At 38.8% G+C, this 20300-nt stretch overlaps 1 protein-coding gene and 1 non-coding gene across 3 annotated transcripts in view; one reads left to right on the top strand and one right to left on the bottom strand.

Moving 5' to 3' along the window:
* The window catches only part of WAPL (WAPL cohesin release factor), a 77602-nt gene that overhangs the window by 4455 nt on the left and 52847 nt on the right, over nucleotides 1-20300 (top strand). The gene's annotated exons all lie outside the window — the stretch shown is intronic.
* LOC132507660 (U6 spliceosomal RNA) lies at nucleotides 7818-7924 on the bottom strand. The gene has a single exon (XR_009536239.1). It is a non-coding gene; the product is annotated as a U6 spliceosomal RNA (small nuclear RNA).

The raw sequence follows: 20300 nt of genomic DNA, 5'->3' as shown, positions 1-20300 counted from the left end.
GCCTTATCAGCAATAGGATAAGGATTGCACTGTGGTCTAAAACAAACCTTAGTTCTTAACTTCCTGACAAAATTTAGTGATAATAAAAGGTTACATAGGGACTTCCCTGGCAGTCCAGTGGTTAAGACTCGGCGCTTCCATTGCAAGGGGCTCGGTCGGGTTCGATCACTGGTGAGGGAACTAAGATCCCGCATGCTGCGCAGCCTTTAAAAAAAAAGTTACAGAGAGCTCATATTTTAAAAGGAGGTAAAGACAAAACTTTCCTATTTCGGAATTCTGTAGAGGAATTTGTCCTTTGGGGGCTTACTATAAGGCACCTCAAATACTTTGCCTTGCATAGTTTTACAAAAAATCCTGAACATTTTTCACTCTTTTTCTCACCCTTGGATGAGAGGATGAGCCAGCTGTTACTGTCATTCCCTTGGTCCTCCTGGTTAATTCTGATTTGGCTCTTCTTATCCTTTTCCTACATTTCTCCTGAAACATTGTTCATAAATTAAGGTTAGGTTAAATTTTCATTAGAAAACAGAGCATAAAAGCTGTTTTCCAGATAAGCTCCTAAAAGTGTATTCTAATCATAGAACCACTGAGCCAAAATGAACTTTAATTCAGCTTTCCTTGTTTTATAGATGAGACTCAAAAAGATTAAATAACAGTCCAAGTTTGGGTAGTGGCAGAATTGGAATGAGATTCATTTATTGATTTTTTTCAAAACGCACACCTACTTTGTGTCCTCCACTGTGCCAGGCTCTGGGAATGCTGTTCCAGTCAGTTATCCAGTGTTCTAGTCCTCAGTATGGGACAGATAGGCTGGAGGAGGGAAGATGAGGCTGGGGAAGTGGTGAAACTGGTCAAGGTGCGCAGACACAAGCTTTCCCAAGTGCTGTCTTTGGAGGAGAGGGGGGCATCACTGGCAGGCAGAGGGTATCATCAATAGGATAAATGTTTAGGTACAGGGAGAACAGGAACTTGGAAGTGAAATATTCATAGGCAGCAATTGCTTATATAGTTTTGCTCATGTTACATCTATATATATCCAGAGTGCCATTTGAAGTTGTTCACTGGGAACTGGAAACATAATTTTCTGTAGAAATGAGGTATTAGCTTCCCAGTATAATGTAGCTAAATTGTAGTTCTGGTGCTGATACTGTGGACTGACTGGAAATCCAAACTCCATTGTAATGGGTTTGTGAGGGGAAAATATATACTAAAATAGAGAAAATAGATGTTCAAGAACGTCTTGTTCCTCTTCCTTCTTTCTTCGCAAGGCACCCTTAGTAGAAAGGGAATGGTGTAGCACTATAAATATTTCTTACTTTCTCCTCTCCCTCACCCATCCAGAGCTGCAGCAACCCTGGTAGCTTGCTGTAGGATAAGAAGGGAACTTTGAAGGAGTGCATTTAATTCTCATGGTCTTATCCTATCCCTAAGATGTAAAAGTTATTGTTCTTATAAACCCTGTATAAGTTCATGTTTATAAGTTGGTTATAGTTCTGAGAATACTTCTATACATGATGAGCTTCCTTTTTTGCCCGTCTTCTCTAAAATTTGGGCATTTCTCTGTGCCTAGACTCTTTTCTTGCATTATGTCTGTCAGATTGTCATTGCCTTTGCTATCATTCAGAAAACCTTCTCATTTTAGCTGTTGTTTAGAAATTCAAACCTAAGGTTTTGATAAAAGGAGTCTCTGTAAATCTAGAGTGGTTCCTAAACCTTTTTTGAATTAGAGATCTTTTGAGAATGATAAAATTTTGGACTTCAGATAAAAGTGCTGTACACCTATTTTGGTCTCAGAAATTCTTTGCAGGTCATGTACAGGAAATTTTATGATTATTCTGTTCAAAGTGCACAAGTCAGTTTCTTTGGTATCCTTCCAGTGGAATGTTCCTGCTCATTCATACCATTTTTGCTGCAGAATTATATCACATCAGTGAAAAGGACTTATCCAAGCTCAGACTTACTATATCATATCTCCTGGCATTAAGTTTTAAAGTAGATCTCTTTATGGCGTAGTATGTGGTTAATTTTTAGGTACTATTAAAATTCTTTGTTTTAAATATTTCATACCAGATAGTGCTTTTTAAGATTATGGCTTACTTGAAGAGGAAACCCAGAATGAGGTCATGATAAAATATGATGGTTGCTATTTTCCAAATAGGTGCTTGGTGGGTAAGGGAACCAGAAGCAAGATTACAAACTGAATGAGAACTACAGGGAAGGACTGAGTTGCTAAAACATCCTAACCTTGATTTAAGAAAAAAAACTTTTTAGTGTGGAACTTTCAGACACACAAAAATAGAATGTTAAAAAGAACGTCATGTACCTGTTTTCTAGCTTCAACAGTTGTCAGTATATGGCAAATCTTGTTCCATCTATTGTAGACACTACTCTCTCTGCCTCCTGGATTTTTTTTTAAATTTATTTTATTTTATTTATTTATTTTTGGCTACGTTGTGTCTTTGTTGCTGAGCCCAGGCTTTCTCTAGTTGGGTGAGCGGGGGCTACTCTTCATTGCGGTGCGCGGGCTTCTCGTTGTGGTGGCTTCTCCTGTGGAGCACGGGCTCTAAGGTGCGAGGGCTCAGTAGTTGTGGCGCACGGGCTTATTTGCTCCGCGGCATGTGGGATCTTCCCAGACAAGGGCTCGAACCTGTGTACCCTGCATTGGCAGGCGGATTCTTAGCCACTGTGCCATTAGGGAAGTCCCTCTCCTGGATTATTTTAAAGCAGCTTCAGGATTTGTTATTTTATCTGTAGATACTTCAGTTGCAGTTATCATTAAAGCCAGTGAATCCTCAAACAAGTGCGACACTTAAAAATGACTTTTAGCAGGGCCTAAAACTTTGACCTTTTGAGAGATCTTGGAGTACTCTTATAAGGTTTGGAATCCAGGGCTATGTGCATTAGGGGTAAAAGAAAGCTTCTCTTGCCTTTTATATGCAGCTACTTCTATTTTCCATCTTTGTGCTTTCTGCTACAGGTTTTTAATCTGGGCTCCAGAATAAAGTGTGTAAAGACTTGTATTTCTATTTGGCACACTTTCCTTGCTAGCCAGCTGGGATTCAGTCTACATTTCCTGCCAAATATTGAGATAACTATGGCATAGGCTCTTAATTTGCATGACTGTCTTTGTAGCCAATAAAATTTTTTCCATTTGCTTAAAGCTGTACTGAGTATTTGTATAAGTTAGAGGGCTGTTACTGTCAGGAAATTAGCAACTTTGATTTAGAACTGAAGAGGTTTTTAGAAAGGGAAATGAATTGTTCTCGTCCTGAAAGCTTAAAGTAGGCCAGGAACTTGTGACCTGAGAGGAGATTGTCATCTACTCATTGGATAAAGTACAGGTGATTAATAAGGGTTACTAAAGAATTCTGCAAGTACAGCATCAGCAAGAGTTACCTGCCTTCATTTAGATATTGAATGTATTTGTCATATAGAATATACCTGTCGTACCTGAAATCAGCTTCTTTTAAGAGAAGAGGATAAGGGACTTCCCTGGTGGTCCAGTGGTTAAGACTCTGTGCTTCCACTGCAGGGAGCATGGGTTCAATCCCTGGTCGGGAAACTAAGCTCCTGCAAGGTGCAAAGCTGGCCAAAAAAGAAAAAAAAAAAAAGAGAGAAGAGGAGAAGATGCCTGTTGTTACTTTGTTCTAAGCCCTTTATGTATCAGTTGCTCTTTAATCACAACTATTTAAGGCAGGTGTTATTCCCATTTTAGAGGGGGTAAAGCATAGTTCAGAGAAGTTGAATAACTTGAACTATTAAGTGGAAGATCTGAGAAACATCCAAAGTGTTCTTTTCGTACAGTGCTGCTGTATTCTGATGTGAGTGAACTTAATTTTATCATATTTAAAGCTTTATATTTAACAGACTATCACTATACAATGAGTTTTCTCTTGATGTTGGAAATAACTTTGACAACAAATTATGGATTATCTTTTGCCTCTGTTTAAGTAATTTTCTTTTTAATAAGAATAGAGGCCAAACTACCTATAATACTTGCTGAAGAAAGCTGACCTTATTTTTATAGTTAATAGGTATCTTCTGTTTGTTAATTTTTTGTTCTGTATGGAAATTTAACAATATGCAAATTCTGAGTCACTGTAATTTCAAGTAAATACATTTTGTTTTAAAGTAGAGCTTTAGTTTCTTGTAAAGGAGTTTCTTTGTGAAAGGAGGTTCATTCTTAGCGTTTGAGCAGTAACACAAGCGCAGGTAATCACTAATAAGTTTCTTCTCAGATCCAGGTTGAATACCAGCCATGAGCTGGTACAAGAAAACCATAAGCATAGTCTCTGTCCTCTAGGGATGGAACTGTTGACTTCTGCTGGCTATGATAAATAAGTATTTCTAAAACAATGGCAACACATTTTTGTAATGTTTGTTGTTTTTCAGAGCATTTTCAACATGTATTCCATATTCTTAGAATTTAGAACAAGATGATGCACTGTATATTTTTATGGTTCAGCCCCTGACTCTTTAGGAAATAGTCCTCAACTTTTCCAGACCTCTGGTGGTAGAGGAGGATGAATTTTTCATAAGTAGTTGTGGGGATGCCTTCCTTCCAACCATCCAACTATAATTTCAGTGTCTTCTGTATGCCGGGTGTTGGGTGTATGTCCATGAAAAAGATCTTGCTTTTTCACATTCTAGTGGGCAAGATGGATTGAATAAAGAATAAGACAGATTGAATAAAGACAAACATTTTCTGCAGAAAATGACAGAAAAATATAGGATGCTGTGAAATATAGGCTAATTTACCTGGTCTGAGTGAGGCCTGGGGGCAAGACTGACATTTGACTTGAGACCTGCTGGTGACTGGGAAAGGATAAAAGTGAACCTGCTTGGTGATGTGGGCTATAAGGAAGGAGACATCAAGAATGAATCCCAGGTATCTGATGTGAGCAACTGAGTATGTTGTAGTGTCATTCATTGAGATAAGGGGACATTTATGAGGGGAAGTTCATGAGTTCAGTTTTGGATACATTGAGTTTAAGATATTTGTGAGGTATGTTCAAGAGGCAGCAGGATCTGCTGGTATGGAACTTCTTAGATAAGAAGCCTTGGTTAGCGATGATAAATTTGTGAATCAGCATATAAATGTTATTTGAAAGTACAGGATTAGAAGTCATTACAGAGAATGTAAGGAGAAGTACTGAACTGTGAAGAACTTGCAATACTTAATGGATGGAGAAAAGAGGAAGAAAAACTAGATAAGGAAATTGAGTAGGAGAAACTAGAGTACCTGAAGGAAAATCATGTGAGTGATATTTTATAGAACCCAACAGAAAAGTGTTTCATGAAGGATCTACTGAATTGGAATTCCTGCTGTAAAATCAATGAAAATGAGGACTACAAAGCAGGCATTGGATTTTACAGCTTGGATAGAAGTGGTCTGAGCAGTGAGTACACAGCTAGGAAATGGGGTTGGCAAGTGTACACAACTTGTTAAAGATGTTTGAAGGAGAGAAGAAAAGGGGCAGCTAGAGATAAATGAGGGGTTCTGGAAAGTTTGATTACACAAGGGAGCCTTGAAGCGTAGGATCCAAAACCCAGGGGGAGAGTGGTCTTAGGAGAAGGGATGCTGCATTTCTTGGCTAGGAGGAAAGGTGGGTGAAAATGTGAGTTTAATGGGAAGATGGAAGATGAGGTGGTTTATGAACAGAAGCTTCTTTTTTTTTTTTTCTTTCCATAAAGTGGCAAAAGAAGTCATCTCTGAAAGGGAGATAGAAAAAAGGATGGGTATGTGGTGGCTGGAGGGGAGGAGCAAAGGGTTCAAATAGATGTTGCAGAAAGTGGAAAAGGAGGGAGCTGTCTAGGGAGAAAGTAGAATTTCTGGACATTATTGATGCCTTAGTTGAAGTTTGTATCACTGAAAACTCATGGTTGCTGATCTCCCCATTGAGTATGTGTGTTTCCCCCTCTTCTTTAGTAGGCCCTATTAGCCAGAACCTGCACAAAATACAGAATTGGATAGAATAATGAGAATTACCCTGGACTGGCATTTTGTCTGAGTAGATATGGAATGAACAGATAGAGAAGAAAGAATTTAGGTTATCAACCAGAGAGTGACTGAAATGATGGACTGTGCAGTTTAAAGTTTACTAACTGGACAGGGTGGGTGGGTAGGAGAAAGGAGAGAAGAGAGGTCAGTATACTGAGAGTCTTATTAAATAAAAGCCAAGAATAGGATTACTGGAACAAGCAAGTTGGATAGTTGGTAGTGATTAAAATATGGGTTATCTGATTTTTTAATATTTGAAAGTTGAAGCATTTTAGGACATGACAAGTTCCTGGATGAAACTGTGAACTGGTGGCACAGATGGAATGTAGAAGACTGTTGATGGGAGAAGATTAAGAAACTGGGAGGTTAGGGGTTTGGAATTTGGTGGAATTCAGGATGATAGCGAAAGTGGCATGCAGGGGTAGATTATAAATCTTTGTGTAAAATCCTTTAATGAAGAATAAGGTTGTTAGATGACAGATATGAGGAATATTAGAGGGTAACTAGGTGGCACAAGCCTCAAAGGAATGGGCTTTTATAAGAGTGGGGAGTAGTAATAGTTTTATAAAGGGCAAGCCATCCTTCTCTGAGATACTAGAGGGCACTGCAGGAGAAGTAGCATCCTTAGATTTCAGTTAGGACAAGGAGGTGATAGAGGGCATGACCCCCAGGTGTGTGTGAGTTTGCTCTTCACTGAGGCCTGAATACTCTGGACTTAAAAGGTACGGGGGGTGGGGGTAGTGGGTTGTTGGATTAGGAGATGGGAAAGAAGTGCAGGTACATTTTGAGTGTTAGAGTACAGGAGGAGGTAGATGACAAGATGTATTTGCCTTCTCATATATTTTTAAAGTTTTCATCTTGATTTATCAGTCAAGGTCGCACTTGGAAACATGGCATGCCCCAGTTAGGCTCAAACCGGGAGGGTTTTAGGCTATTCACAAAGGTGTGGGAGGAATGTTAGGGAAAGCCTAGCCTGGGTTAGCTGCAGTGAAGCTATTATCACCCAGTTTCACAGGGGCAAGGGATTAATTGGGCCATTTAGAGGCCACCTTAAGAAGAGCAGTATCCTTCTTTTGAAGGGGCCTCATAAGGAGGGTGCTTGAGGATAAAGTATTTGAACCTAACTCTGCTCCTTCCCTCCTCTGTCCTGAGGCTCCTCATAGATGGAACCCGAGGGAAGCCTGAGGGTAAGGAAACTTTGTTACAGGTCAGCCTCCCGGGGCTGAGATCAGGGTGGAGAGTACATCTGGAAGGGCAAGTAGAAGATAACTGGTGCAATATCTAAAAAAAAAAAAAAAAAAGTGGAAATGTACACAATTAGGTAATCATTATCAAGATAGAGACTACTTCCCTCTTGTCAAAAGCTCTTTCATGCTCCTTTGTGGTGGGTCCCTTCTCCCACCACCAACCCTGGCATCTACTGATCTGTTTTCTGTTCCTGCAGCCTTGTTTTTTCCAAAATTTCATATACCTGAGGTCATAGAGTATGTAGCAGTTTCAGTCTGGCTTTTTTCATTTAGCATAATGCTTTTAAGAGTATTCCACGTTGTTGCATGTTTCAGGGTTTTTTTTAACATCTTTATTGGAGTATAATTGCTTTACAATGGTGTGTTAGTTTCTGCTTTATAACAAAGTGAATCAGTTATACATATACCTATGTCCCCAGATCTCTTCCCTGTTGCATCTTCCTCCCTCCCACCCTCCCTATCCCACCCCTCTAGGTGGTCACAAAGCACCGAGCTGATCTCCCTGTGCTATGCGGCTGCTTCCCACTAGCTATCTGTTTTGCGTTTGGTAGTGTATATATGTCCATGCCAAAAATATGGAACGCTTCACGAATTTGCGTGTCATCCTTGCGCAGGGGCCATGCTAATCTTCTGTGTATCGTTCCAATTTTAGTATATGTGCTGCCGAAGCGAGCACTGTATCAGTATTTTTATTGTTGACTAGTATTCCATTGTACGTACCACAATCCATTCACTAGTTGAAGGACATTTGGGTTTTCAGTTTTTGGCGATTATGAATGAAGTTGCTTACAATTCCATTTAGGTTTTTGTGTAGAGATATGTCCATATTCCTCTTGGGGCAAGTACCTAGCCTAGGTGTGGATTGCTGGTCACGAAAATACTGAAATGCTTGCAAAGGATATACATTTTCTGTAAAATAATAATATAATTTCCTGTAAATATTGGCATTTTAAAATAAAACTGACATGCAATAGGTATCATAGTGATTTCTTTAACTTTTTTATTGTAAAATAAAACACAGATACAGAAAATCACACAATATAATAAAATATCTAGAAATACATGTTTTGCTTAGTGAATTATTATAAGAGCAACACTGTTGTAACCACCACCCACATCAAGGAACAGAAGAGTGCCAGCCACTCCAGAAGCTCTTCCTTGTGTCCCCTCCTTCACCTCAAAGTAATTGCTATCCTGTTTTTTATTGTAATCACCTCTTGCTTACAAATACATAAGTATTTGCTGTTCACTTTCATACATTAAAAAAAAAACAAGTTTTTCTTTAACAGCCAGAAGATTTACAGCACCCTTTATCCTTTTTGAAATTGTATTTCTATCCCACTTGCCCTTTAGAATTTGATCCTAATGAATATGTCTTTTTTTTTTTGGCTGCTTTGGGTCTTTGTTGCTGCACGTGGGCTTTCTCTAGTTGCGGCGAGCGGGGGCTACTCTTCGTTGCGGTGCACAGGCTTCTCATTGCGGTGGCTTCTCTTGTTGTGGCTCGCGGGCCCTAGGGTGCACAGACTTCAGTAGTTGTGGCATGTGGGCTCAGTAGTTGTGGCTTGTGGGCTCTAGAGTGCAGGCTCAGTAGTTGTGGCGCACGGGCTTAGTTGCTCTGTGGCATGTGGGATCTTCCCGGACCAGGGCTCGAACCCGTGTCCCCTGCATGGGCAGGCGGACTCTCAACCACTGCGCCACCAGGGAAGCCCCCTGAATATGTCTTTTTTTTCTTCCCCTGCTACGCGGGCCTCTCACTGTTGTGGCCTCTCCCGTTGCGGAGCACAGGCTCCGGACGCGCAGGCTCAGCGGTCATGGCTCATGGGCCCAGCCGCTACGCGGCATGTGGGGATCTTCCTGGAGCGGGGCACGAACCCATGTCCCCTGCATCGGCATGCGGACTCTCAACCACTGCGCCACCAGGGAAGCCCCTGAATATGTCTTTTAACGGTCATCTTTTCATAATTCTTTGTACAAAAATATGTTTATAAATTTAAATGTAAACTTCTAAGAATTTTCTGTGATTCTGATGCTTTAAGTATTTAAAAATTCTTCTAGATTAAGTTATGACCACAATTATTAGTGTATAATTGATCAAATGTGATTGCTGTGAGTCTTAAAGGCAAAGTTTATTGGAAATACACCTCTTAATGATATGCGTGGCACCTTTTTTCAATTAGCTCATGTATATGTGGATGAATATTATTGCTAGAATTACGAAGTCTTTGGCATCAATCTATTCCTATTTTTTAATACATGTAAATGTTGAGATACCATATTGACAAAAATAAGAATGGAGAGAGTTTTGCTATGGTAGTTTCTATTTGGAAAGCAATAATTGGAACCACCTGACATGCAAAGGATTTGTTACCAAGACATTAGAGTTACTCAGTTATTAAGCACAGAAGCTAATAATGTATCACATTATTTCTTTATAGGTCATGCCAGAGTAGGAGCAGTGTATCATAGATTACGGGTAGGTGAGGGATATGCCATTATTTGTAACGTGGGAGAAGAATGATTAATCCCAGGTGGGTTGGTAGATCAGTTTTTGGACCAGAGTACATGAGGAAGATGGGGATTTAGAAACCAACGTCCCTAAAACTTAATTGTGCCTGTATATGTTTTGGAAGGTCTTTGTGTAACTCCAGGGGTCTGTGTATCTAGTTTGAAGAGTTAATTGTCAGGGTGGCCTACAGTTTGAGGATTGGCTTGGGTATGTGGGTGTGGTTCCCTGTTCTTCTGCAAGGGTGGGCAGAGTTAGGCAGCTTGAGCAGGAGGCCACAGGAGCAGACAAGCTTCTTGGTGTGTGGGTGGGCAATGGCAGTGGGCAGTAAGGCTCTCCATGGGCTGTTGTTGATGGGAACTGAGGGGAAGTTGAGTTGACTTGGACTGCTCTGTGTAGTGGACCCAGCTGAATGCTGCTTTTGAAGTTTTTTTGGCCATGCTGTGCATCATGCAGGATGTTAAGTTCCCCGACTAGGGATCGAACCCGTGCCTCCTGTAGTGGAAGTGCAGATTCTTAACCACTGGACCACCAGGGAAGTCCCTGAAGTTGTTTTATATTTACTGTTTTATCTTTAAAATTACATGTGGGCTGTGTGTTTGATAGGTATGATTTATAAAATGTAAAAACATTTTAAATTACCACTTGAAATGCTTAACTTTTTAAGTACTTTTTACCTTCCACATCTTTGAGTAAAACTGATACACTGAGGATGATGTGCCATGTTTTTCCTGTGAGTTTTTTAAGTGCCCTTGATAGATAGCCACATACCTTCATTGACAGTGAAAAATCAGTTCCCTTTCACAGAAGCAAGTGCTGTTAACAATTTCTTACATAGACTTTCATAATCTTTAATATGCACAGCATATAAATCTGTGTATCCTTAAAAACAAACACATAAATGGGAGCATGATGTATATCTGTGTATACTGTGTGTGTATAGTGTATTGTGCCTTAAAAAACACGGAAAGGGCTTCCCTGGTGGCGCAGTGGTTGAGAGTCCGCCTGCCGATGCAGGGGACACGGGTTCATGCCCCGGTCCGGGAAGATCCCACATGCCGCAGAGCGGCTGGGCCCGTGAGCCATGGCCGCTGAGCCTGTGCATCCGGAGCCTGTGCTCTGCAACGGGAGAGGCCCGCGTAAAGCAAAAAAAAAAAAACCACACACAAAAAAACACAGAAAAATCTTTAAGATGTACACATCAGTATTTATAAATCTATCTTGTTCTTTTTTAGCAGCTTTATGGTTTTCCATTATATGGATGTACCATACTTTAGTCTCTTAGGGGTAGTTTGGCTGTTTATAGTCATTTGCTATTACAAATAAATGCTACTTGGAAAATCATTCTACTTATGTTTTTGAGAGTCATGTTGTCAGTTTAGTGGCAGAAGATGTTTCTAGAAGTTGAAACATCTAGAATTGAAAGAGCATATACATTTAAATATTCAATTGATATTGCCAAATTTCCCACTTAACAGTGTGGCTTTTTTTTCCCTAGCATATCATTCTGTCTAACTTCGGACTTTGTCTAGCTGAAAGTAGAAAAAAAATGTTTATTTTGGGGGTTTAATTTTTTCTGCTTTAGAATATATACATCTTTATGTTTTAAAAATTTTAAAAATCTATCTGCACATGGTACAAAATGATAGTGGTTAAAAGCTTCCCAGCCCCTTTCTCCGGTTGTCCCAGCTCTTCTTGGAGTGATCGACCATTCATAATTTAGTTACCCTTTCTGACATATGCTGTGCACCTACAAGCAATACAAACAGTTGCATATATGTGTGTGTATTTAGATCTACAAAATGATAACGTGCTGTTTTGTACCTTGCTTTTTCACTTAATATATCTTGGGAATAAGTCTATGTCAGTATATGAAAGTTTTCTTTCTGGCCTCCCTCCCTTTTTTATTTAAAAATACTGCTGCATGGTGTGTCAATTTCCCTATGTTTTGTAATTTCTTAACCAGTTCCTTGTAGTTGTCAGACCTTTGGGTTGCTTCCAGTGTTTTTGTTTTCTTTAAAAAGTTGCTTTTATTTTTCAGACAGTAAACACCACTTAACTATGTGGCTGTCAGCTGTCTACTAACTGAAATCTACCGTCCCTCATCTGCAGAATGGGATACAGCTTCACATTTCCTTATCTGAAACCTTTGGGGCCAGATTTGTCTTGAAATTAGGATTATTTTGGAATTTAGAAAGTGTATGTATTTTACATTAACACCCATCAGGGGCTAGGCAGCAGTCTAATCAAGACAGCTGTTTCTTCAGGAAAAAATACTATCAGTAGCCTCACTTAGGTGAGGTCAGGTTTTGCTTCAAAATGCATTATGAGAAAACTTTGTTTTCAGAGCTTTTTAGATGTTAGAATTGTGGATAAAGGCTTGTGAACTTGTAATAGTACCTACATCAGATGGTTGCTAAGAGATCAAATGAATTAATAGATGGAAAGTATTTAGGACAGTACTGGGCACATACTGAGGCCTTAGTAAGTATATAGTTCAATTGTTTTACTTTTTCCAGCTTTATTGAAGTATAATTATTATATAACATTGTGTACTCTGATTTTTAATTGTGAATGAAATTGAGTGCCTTTTCATAAGTTATTAATTCATTCTATTTCTTTTTCTATTGATTGCTTTTATGTGTCTCTACCTGCTTTTTCTGCTGGGACATTCATTGGACTTATCGATGTGTAAGAATTCTTAGTATATATATATATTTTTCATAGAAATCTTTTAAATTAATTAGTTTATTTCTGTCTGCGCTGGGTCATCATTGCTGCGCCTGGGCTTTCTCTAGTTGCGGCGAGAGGGGGCTACTCTTCATTGCGGTGCGTGGGCTTCTCATTGCGGTGACTTCTCGTTGCGGAGCACAGGCTCTAGGCACACGGGCTTCAGTAGTTGTGGCATGCAGGCTCAGTAGTGTGGCTCGCAGGCTCTAGAGTGCAGGCTCAGTAGTTGTGGTGCACGGGATTAGCTGCCCTGCGGCATGTGGGATCTTCCCAGACCAGGGCTCGAACCCTTGTCCCCTGCACTGGCAGGCAGAGTCTTAATCACTGCGCCACCAGGGAAGCCCTGAATTCTTAGTATATTAAGGAAATCAGCCTTCTGCGTTTCCTTCATGACTAATGATCATTTTTCATGTACTTATTTGGTAACAGTATAGTTTCTTTGGTGACATCCGCTCACATTTTTTTGCTCAGTTTTAATCGGGTTGTTTATTTTCTCACTGAATTTTGAGAGTTCTTTATTCTGGGTACAAGTATTATATCAGACATATTTATTGCAGACATTTTCTCCGACTCTGTGGCTTGTCTTTGCATTCTCTTAACAGTGTTTTTTGTAGAGCAGAAGTTACTGGTTTTGATGTAGTCCCATTTTATCAAATACTTCTTTTATGACAAGGGAGTACACTCTCCTCCCTAGGCATCCCCTTCATTGGACAGCGCTAATTGATTTGTTAAAGAAAATATTTATTTATTTATATTTACATATTTATTTATTTAGCTGTGCTGGGTCTTAGTTGTGGCACACAAGATCTACATTACATCGTGTGGGATCTTTAGTTGCGGCATGCAGAATCTTTTAGTTGCGGCATGCAGGATCTTTTAGTTGCAGCCTGTGGGCTCTTAGTTGAGGCATGCGGGATCTAGTTCCCTGACTAAGGATTGAACCCGGTCCTCCTGCGTTGGAAGCGCAGAGTCTTAACCACTGGACCACCAGGGAAGTCCCTCTAATTGACCTTTAATGCTCATCAGTCCTTTTAGTTTCTATGAATTTGAATGATTTCTACACATTGAATAAGTTTGTTCTCTCTTTGCATGACAGCCACTCAAATTAGAGGCAGCTTGCCATGTAATGGTGGCACACACCCCCCCACACACACAAATTAAACTTTTCTCGGTACCTCAACTGTATTTCATGGGTCATGGTCTCCAAAGCCACTTCTCTATCATCTGTACAGTCGCCTTAGAAATCAGAGGTTTTTGTTTAAATTTAGTATTTAGCACATCAGGTGATACGCACTGCAATTTGCCCAACACATTAGATTTTAACCTCTTCATCTCATCTAGACCTCTTATATTAATGTGGGTTAAGATGGTTTATCTGCTTTAGTATTTCAATTTTCAGCAGCCACCACTAGAGGTAGTGTAATGTGTATTAGAATTTGGTATGGTTCTTTTTATGAGATCTCTTGGTCATTGGTTTAATCGGCAGCCTTTGTCGTCATTGGCCTCTCTGGGCTGCCTTTTCTTTATCTATATAATGATGGGTTTGGTGAAAAGTGAAAGGAAATATCTTCACTTTCTTCTAAGAAGGGTGAAGGTAGTATATATGCTGTTTGTATATACAGACTAGCATACAGTTACACAGGTGTGTGTGTATATCCATCTTCAATAAACATCAATTCATAGTCAGTCTTATTTTTATTACCACCTACTCCCTTTCAACAGTGGATTATTTTGAAGCAAATTCCAGACACTGTATTTCATACATAAATATAATTCTTTTTTTTTTTTTTTTTTTGCGGTACGTGGGCCTCTCACTGTTGTGGCCTCTCTCGTTGCGGAGCACAGGCTCTGGACGCGCAGGCTCAGCGGCCATGGCTCACCGGCCCAGCCGCTCCGCGGCATGTGGGATCTTCGCAGACCGGGGCACGAACCCGTGTCCCCTGCATCCGCAGGCGGACTCTCAACCACTGCACCACCAGGGAAGCCCATAAATATAATTCTTTAACAGCTCAGCACTCCAAAAAAAAGATAACTGTAGGATCACTGTTACAGTTTAAGGTACTTAATATGTACCTTTGTTAATTTTTACTTTTTTTTTGTTTTTTTGGTTAATTTTTACTTTTAAGACTTTTGAATAGACTATAGACAATATAAAATTCAAGAGGTATGGAAGACTTTCCCTTTATCCTTCTGTCATCCCTTTCCCTAAGGGCAACCATATCTGTAGACCTGCCTCATTCTTTTTAACAGCTATATAGTATTCAGACATGTGGTTGTATGATAATTTAGTTAGTTCTTTATTGATAGGTATTTGTATTGTTTATGAAAGCAGAAATCAGGAAACAGTGTTCCTTGTTGCTTATGTTATTCATACTCATGGAGAGTTATTTGTAGAGTAAATAAAACAGCTTGCTTCAGGGTCAGTCTATTTCTTTCATATGTACATTTTTAATTTTAAAAAGTATTACCAAATTGCTCTCTGTAGTGATTGTACTAAGATATACTCCTACAGAAATGTAGTTTTATTTATTTTTATTGCTCTGCAGTATTTCTTTGTATTAATAGACCACTATTGATTGTACTGTTAATGGATATTTATATTTCTTTGTTTTGGAATGACGTCATAAGTGTACTTCCCTTATGTTGAACCATGTGGAATGGCGAATACTTAATTATTTTAAAAGTGGAAGTTTCATATGGTTAAGTTTAATAAGTCGTTTAGTGCACATATGCATACATTTCTTTTAGGTAAGTACTTTGAAGTGGAATTTCTGGGTCATAGGATAACTGTTATGTTTAGCTTTTGTAGATAATTCGAGAGTGGTTGTTCCCATTTCCATTCTGAGCAGTTGAAGTTGCTTTACCTCCTCCGCAATACTTGGCACTGTGAATTTTAACTCTTTCGTTGGTTGTTTAGTAGCATCTCATTATGGTTTCAGTGGCATCTTTCTAATAACCAATGAATGTCAGTGCCTTTTAATATATTTATATTTTATATGTTTATTGAATATCCTTTTTTATCAAGTGACTGGTCAAGTCCAAGTCTCTTGATCATTTTTCTATTTTAACTTTTTATTGGGTATCTTATTGAGTTGGGGCATTCTTTACATAGTTGTAATCAACCCCCCACCCTGCCCCGGCCACCCCCACCCACACCTACCCACCCACACCCACACACAGACACACACACCCACAAACACACACACACACACACTCTCTCTCACTCTCTTTCCCTCTCTCTCTGGTATGGTAGTTCTCTTAAATAGTGTTTTTTGGTGTGTGTGTGTGTGTGTGTGTGTGTTTTAATCTTTTCTTGGCTGCGCTGAAGCATGTGAGATCTTAGTTCCCTGACCAGGGATCGAACCTGTGTCCCCTGCAGTGGAAGTGTGGAGTCTTAACCACTGGACTGCCAGGGAATTCCCTAAATAGTGGTTTTCTAATGGACATTTAATTTTCTTTTTAACATCTTTATTTGAGTATAATTGCTTTACAATGGTGTGTTAGTTTCTGCTTTGTAACAAAGTGAATCAGTTATACATATACATATGTTCCCATATCTCTTCCCTCTTGTGTCTCCCTCCCTCCCACCCTCCCTATCCCACCCCTCTAGGTGGTCACAAAGCACCGAGCTGATCTCCCTGTGCTATACAGCTGCTTCCCACTAGCTATCTACCTTAATGTTTGGTAGTGTATATATGGACATTTAATTTTGATGGAATTTCTTTTGCTTTATGGTTAAAGATACAAGATGTTCCAGTATACATTATTGAATAATCCTTCCTATAGAGATTTGAAATTCTGCAATTAACATATACTGATTTCCCACAGATATTTTGCTCCTTCTCTTGTCATTTACCAATTAAAAAATGTATTTTGGAATGTTTGAAAACCGGCTAAAATTATAGATACTCTCCCTGAAAAATGTGTGCACAGGCATTTTTTTCACACAGTGTCACAAGGTTTGCAGAACCCATGAAATCATTTCATAAATCTCTGATCAAACCTCCCTTCCCACTTTTTAAATACTTCAGAGTTCACTTTACGCATGGAAGCCTTAAATTATCCCACCTGATTATTATCCTGCATAAACCCATATATACTCATATTATTGCAAGTACTGATGTGTTTTTATTTTTAAGGGAATCATCTATTTCCTTTCAAAATTAAGAATCTAGAGGGAATAATAGGCATTTAATTAATCTTTAATGTGAGGTTGCTTACTGTTTTTTAGATAAGCAGAATGAGGCTCAGAGAGGAAATTCGACTTGCCAAATTTTTACACATCTAGTTATAGTTTTAGCTGTGTGGTTCAATACCATGTTTCTCAAATTCCACATAGCCTTTATTATGCTAAATTCCCTCCCTTGTGTAATACCGAATATGCAAAAGATTGAGTACCTATCCAGTGATTAGGCTAAGTCTTCTGCTAAAAACTTTCTACTTATCCAATCTTCACCCTTTAGGCTGAGGAAGAACAGTAGGCGTTAGAGTGTAGTTTTGGATTCCTTGCTTGAAGCTGATAGACACAGGACCTAAGGGAATATTGATGAACATATAGGTTAAATTCCACTAAGAAATGTCTCACTAAAAGATTATTAAAAATATATTTTATATGTGGCAGAGTTGTAACAGCTATGATAATTTGCATTTGTGTGACGTTCTGTAACCTGCATATATCCTTAGATACATTATCTTCTTTTATCTGTTCAACTTGTCCTTGAGACAGATTTTATTAGCTTGTTTTTTCAGATGAAGAAATTGTCCCAACTTCTTTTTTTTTTTTTAATGTTTATTTTATTTTATTTTTGGCTGCGTCAGGTCTTAGTTGCGGCTCGTGGGATCCTCCGTTCTGGCCTGTGGGCTCCTTGTTGTGGTGTGTGGGCTCCAGAGTGCATGGGCTCTGTAGTTGTGGTGCGTGGGCTCTCTAGTTTTGGCCTGCGTGCTCAGTAGTTGTGGTGTGCAGGCTTAGTTGCCCAACAGCATGTGGGATCTTAGTTCCCTGACCAGGGATTGAACCCGAGTCCCCTGCATTGGAAGGTGGATTCTTAACCACTGGACCACCAGGGAAGTCCCTGTCCCAAGTTAAGGTGACTTGCCTAAGGTCATTTTAGCCACTAAGTGGCAGAGCTGACACTCATCCATTTAACTCCTAAACTGTTACCTTTGCTAGAAATACATTACTGTTTATATAGCTGGTTTAGATTAAAACAGAGTAAACACTGATATTTATCTTCTCTGTTTACCAAAAAAAAGAGGTGTGGGGGCATACCAGGTTGGACATTTGAGCAAAGATAGATGAGTATGCTTCCTTGCTAAGGTGGTGTGAGTGAGCCTTGTTGGCATACAGAAAAGAGTTTAGCCACCTAAGAACTGGAAATAAAGAAGATTTCCGAGTAGAAATGTTGCAGAAGCCCTAAAAGTGTCTCAATAAAAGCCATTTTAAAAGAAAAAAAAACCAACTCATTTTTATTTCCCCTCCCCACCCTTGATGTTTTGAGATATAAAGTGAGTTTATCTGACAAGGAAGCTGGGATGTTTGAGGAAGGAGGGCAGTTGAAAGTAATTGCTATTTTGCATTTTAGGACAAGATAACCTTGCTTTCTCTTCTGAAGGTATAGTTAAGAATATTTCTTGAAGACCTAAATGATGAAGGACTGTAGAAAGTATTTATTTTACATATCAGAATACTGTTGTGGAAAACTTAGATAGCTTTTCTTGTGCAGAACTCTTTGTTGATTAAATTAGTTTTTATCTGTGCAGTGTATTTCTGAAGTTTAAAAATTATATAATATACTTTAATAATTAATCTGTAGGATTGTTTATGCTATATAATTGAATACATGAATAAATTGTATTTACTAGTGACATAACTTTTAGTGATAATACTTCTTTCTCTAAGGCTCTTTATTATTCTTTGCACTTAAATTTATAAGGTATACTCACAACAGTTAGATTTACATATGAAAGGCAGATCATGAGAATAGTAACTGTTAAAACACAACACATATTCTCTGACTTTAGGGGAAATGGGAGTGGTAAGTAAAACTTGAAGTAGTAATTTTTAAAAACATGGATAATAAAGTTTACTGTAACATAACCTTTTTTTTAAGTCAGAAGGATGTTTATTACATAAAACAATTAGAAACAGCTTAAATAAATTTTGTGACATTAAGACAGTAGAATGCTATGTAACTATAAAAGTGGTGTGGTATAACATTTAGTGACATCTCATAGACGTCTGTATAGCTAGGCATGCAAAGCATTCCCATAGTCATTTTTTAGCAAATAATTCCTTTAATAATGCTGTAAAGTAGTATGGGTCAGTGGATTCCCTTTTGAGCACAGGAGGAAATTGAAGCCCTCAGGAAAACGCCCAAAGTTAAGGGTCTTGCCTGAGCTCTGTAGGGCTAGTTGGTTAGGGCAACACAAGTCTCCAAATTCAACTACTAGTGCTCTTTCCACTTGTTATAAGAGCAGTGGTATCATTTCTTCAGGTTTGGTTTTAAACTTGGCTTTGCTTCTGCCCTTTTAAGAAAGTATCAGATGCCAGATTCAGCTTTTAATTCTTCGCTTTTCAGTATTGTATACTTACTGATTTGGTACTTCTGAGATTATGAAAACTATAGTTCCTTGCCTTTGGTTGGAAAATATCCAAGAATAAAACAGGTATACCTATAAATTAGTTGCCTTGTAGAGGTAGGTAAATATAAATTACATTTACACCCATTGGGTAGCATTAAAAATTGTACAGTGAATTCATGTAAAGCATCCCTTTGCTTTTATTTGATGGTTTGTTAATTGAGATTTGTAAATGACTTTTCTTAAATGTAGGTTTTTTTGGTTTTGTTTTGTTTTTTGGTAATTTTATTATTTGGCATAAACATTTTTTTTTTTTTTGCGGTACGCGGGCCTCTCACTGTTCTGGCCTCTCCCGTTGCGGAGCACAGGCTCCGGACACGCAGGCCCAGCGGCCATGGCTCACGGGCCCAGCCATTCCGCGGCATGTGGGATCCTCCCAGACCGGGGCACTAACCCGTGTCCCCTGCATCGGCAGGCGGACTCTCAACCACTGCGCCACCAGGGAAGCCCCTGGCATAAACATTTAACCCGACTTTTCCTACTAACAAGTGCTTGGAGAATTAATTGTAGTACCAGTTTGAATCACATTTCCATCTCATTTAGAAAAATTTAAAAAATATTTCTGATGATAAAATTAAAGACAACAGAAATGAATTTCCCAAGTACAAAATGAGTAGGCAGTTTAAGATTTACCACTGGCTGATATGGATAAATAACCACTGTAGCCATGTAACTTAGGCATCAGAGCCACTGTTTAAAAAAAAAAAAAAAAAAAGAGCCTTGAAGTTGTATGGCTTTTAGCATTAGAAAAAAGAATGGAAAGCAGAAATAAAGAAACCTGACCCTGGAACAGGTATCTAGACAGAGCTGGCATGCCATATGGGCAACCCTACCCCAGAGGAATAGACACTGCCAGAATGTTTTCATTAATTGTGTTACATTGTTAAGGTTCTATTAAATAATTTTTAAACATCTTTATTGGAGTATAATTGCTTTACAGTGATTAAACATTTTTATTTGAAAAATCCATAGTATGTCTTAGAAGGTTTGGCTGAGTTATTTATATGTCATTCTGAATTGATCCTGTTTTTTAACACTGCTGAAATCTCTTGAGTTTAGGGTAACAATTTTAAGGGACTTGGATGCCTAGGGAGAGGTCGCTGGAAGACATGAGAGCTGTATACTGGAAGGGGAATTATCAGATATATAAACATTTATTTTTTTCACAATTTAAAATTTT

Source organism: Lagenorhynchus albirostris, chromosome 16 (assembly GCF_949774975.1).
Source record: "Lagenorhynchus albirostris chromosome 16, mLagAlb1.1, whole genome shotgun sequence".
Lineage (NCBI taxonomy): Eukaryota > Metazoa > Chordata > Mammalia > Artiodactyla > Delphinidae > Lagenorhynchus > Lagenorhynchus albirostris.
The sequence above is the reverse complement of the archived record's forward strand: the minus strand, read 5'-3'. Positions and strand labels throughout refer to the sequence as shown.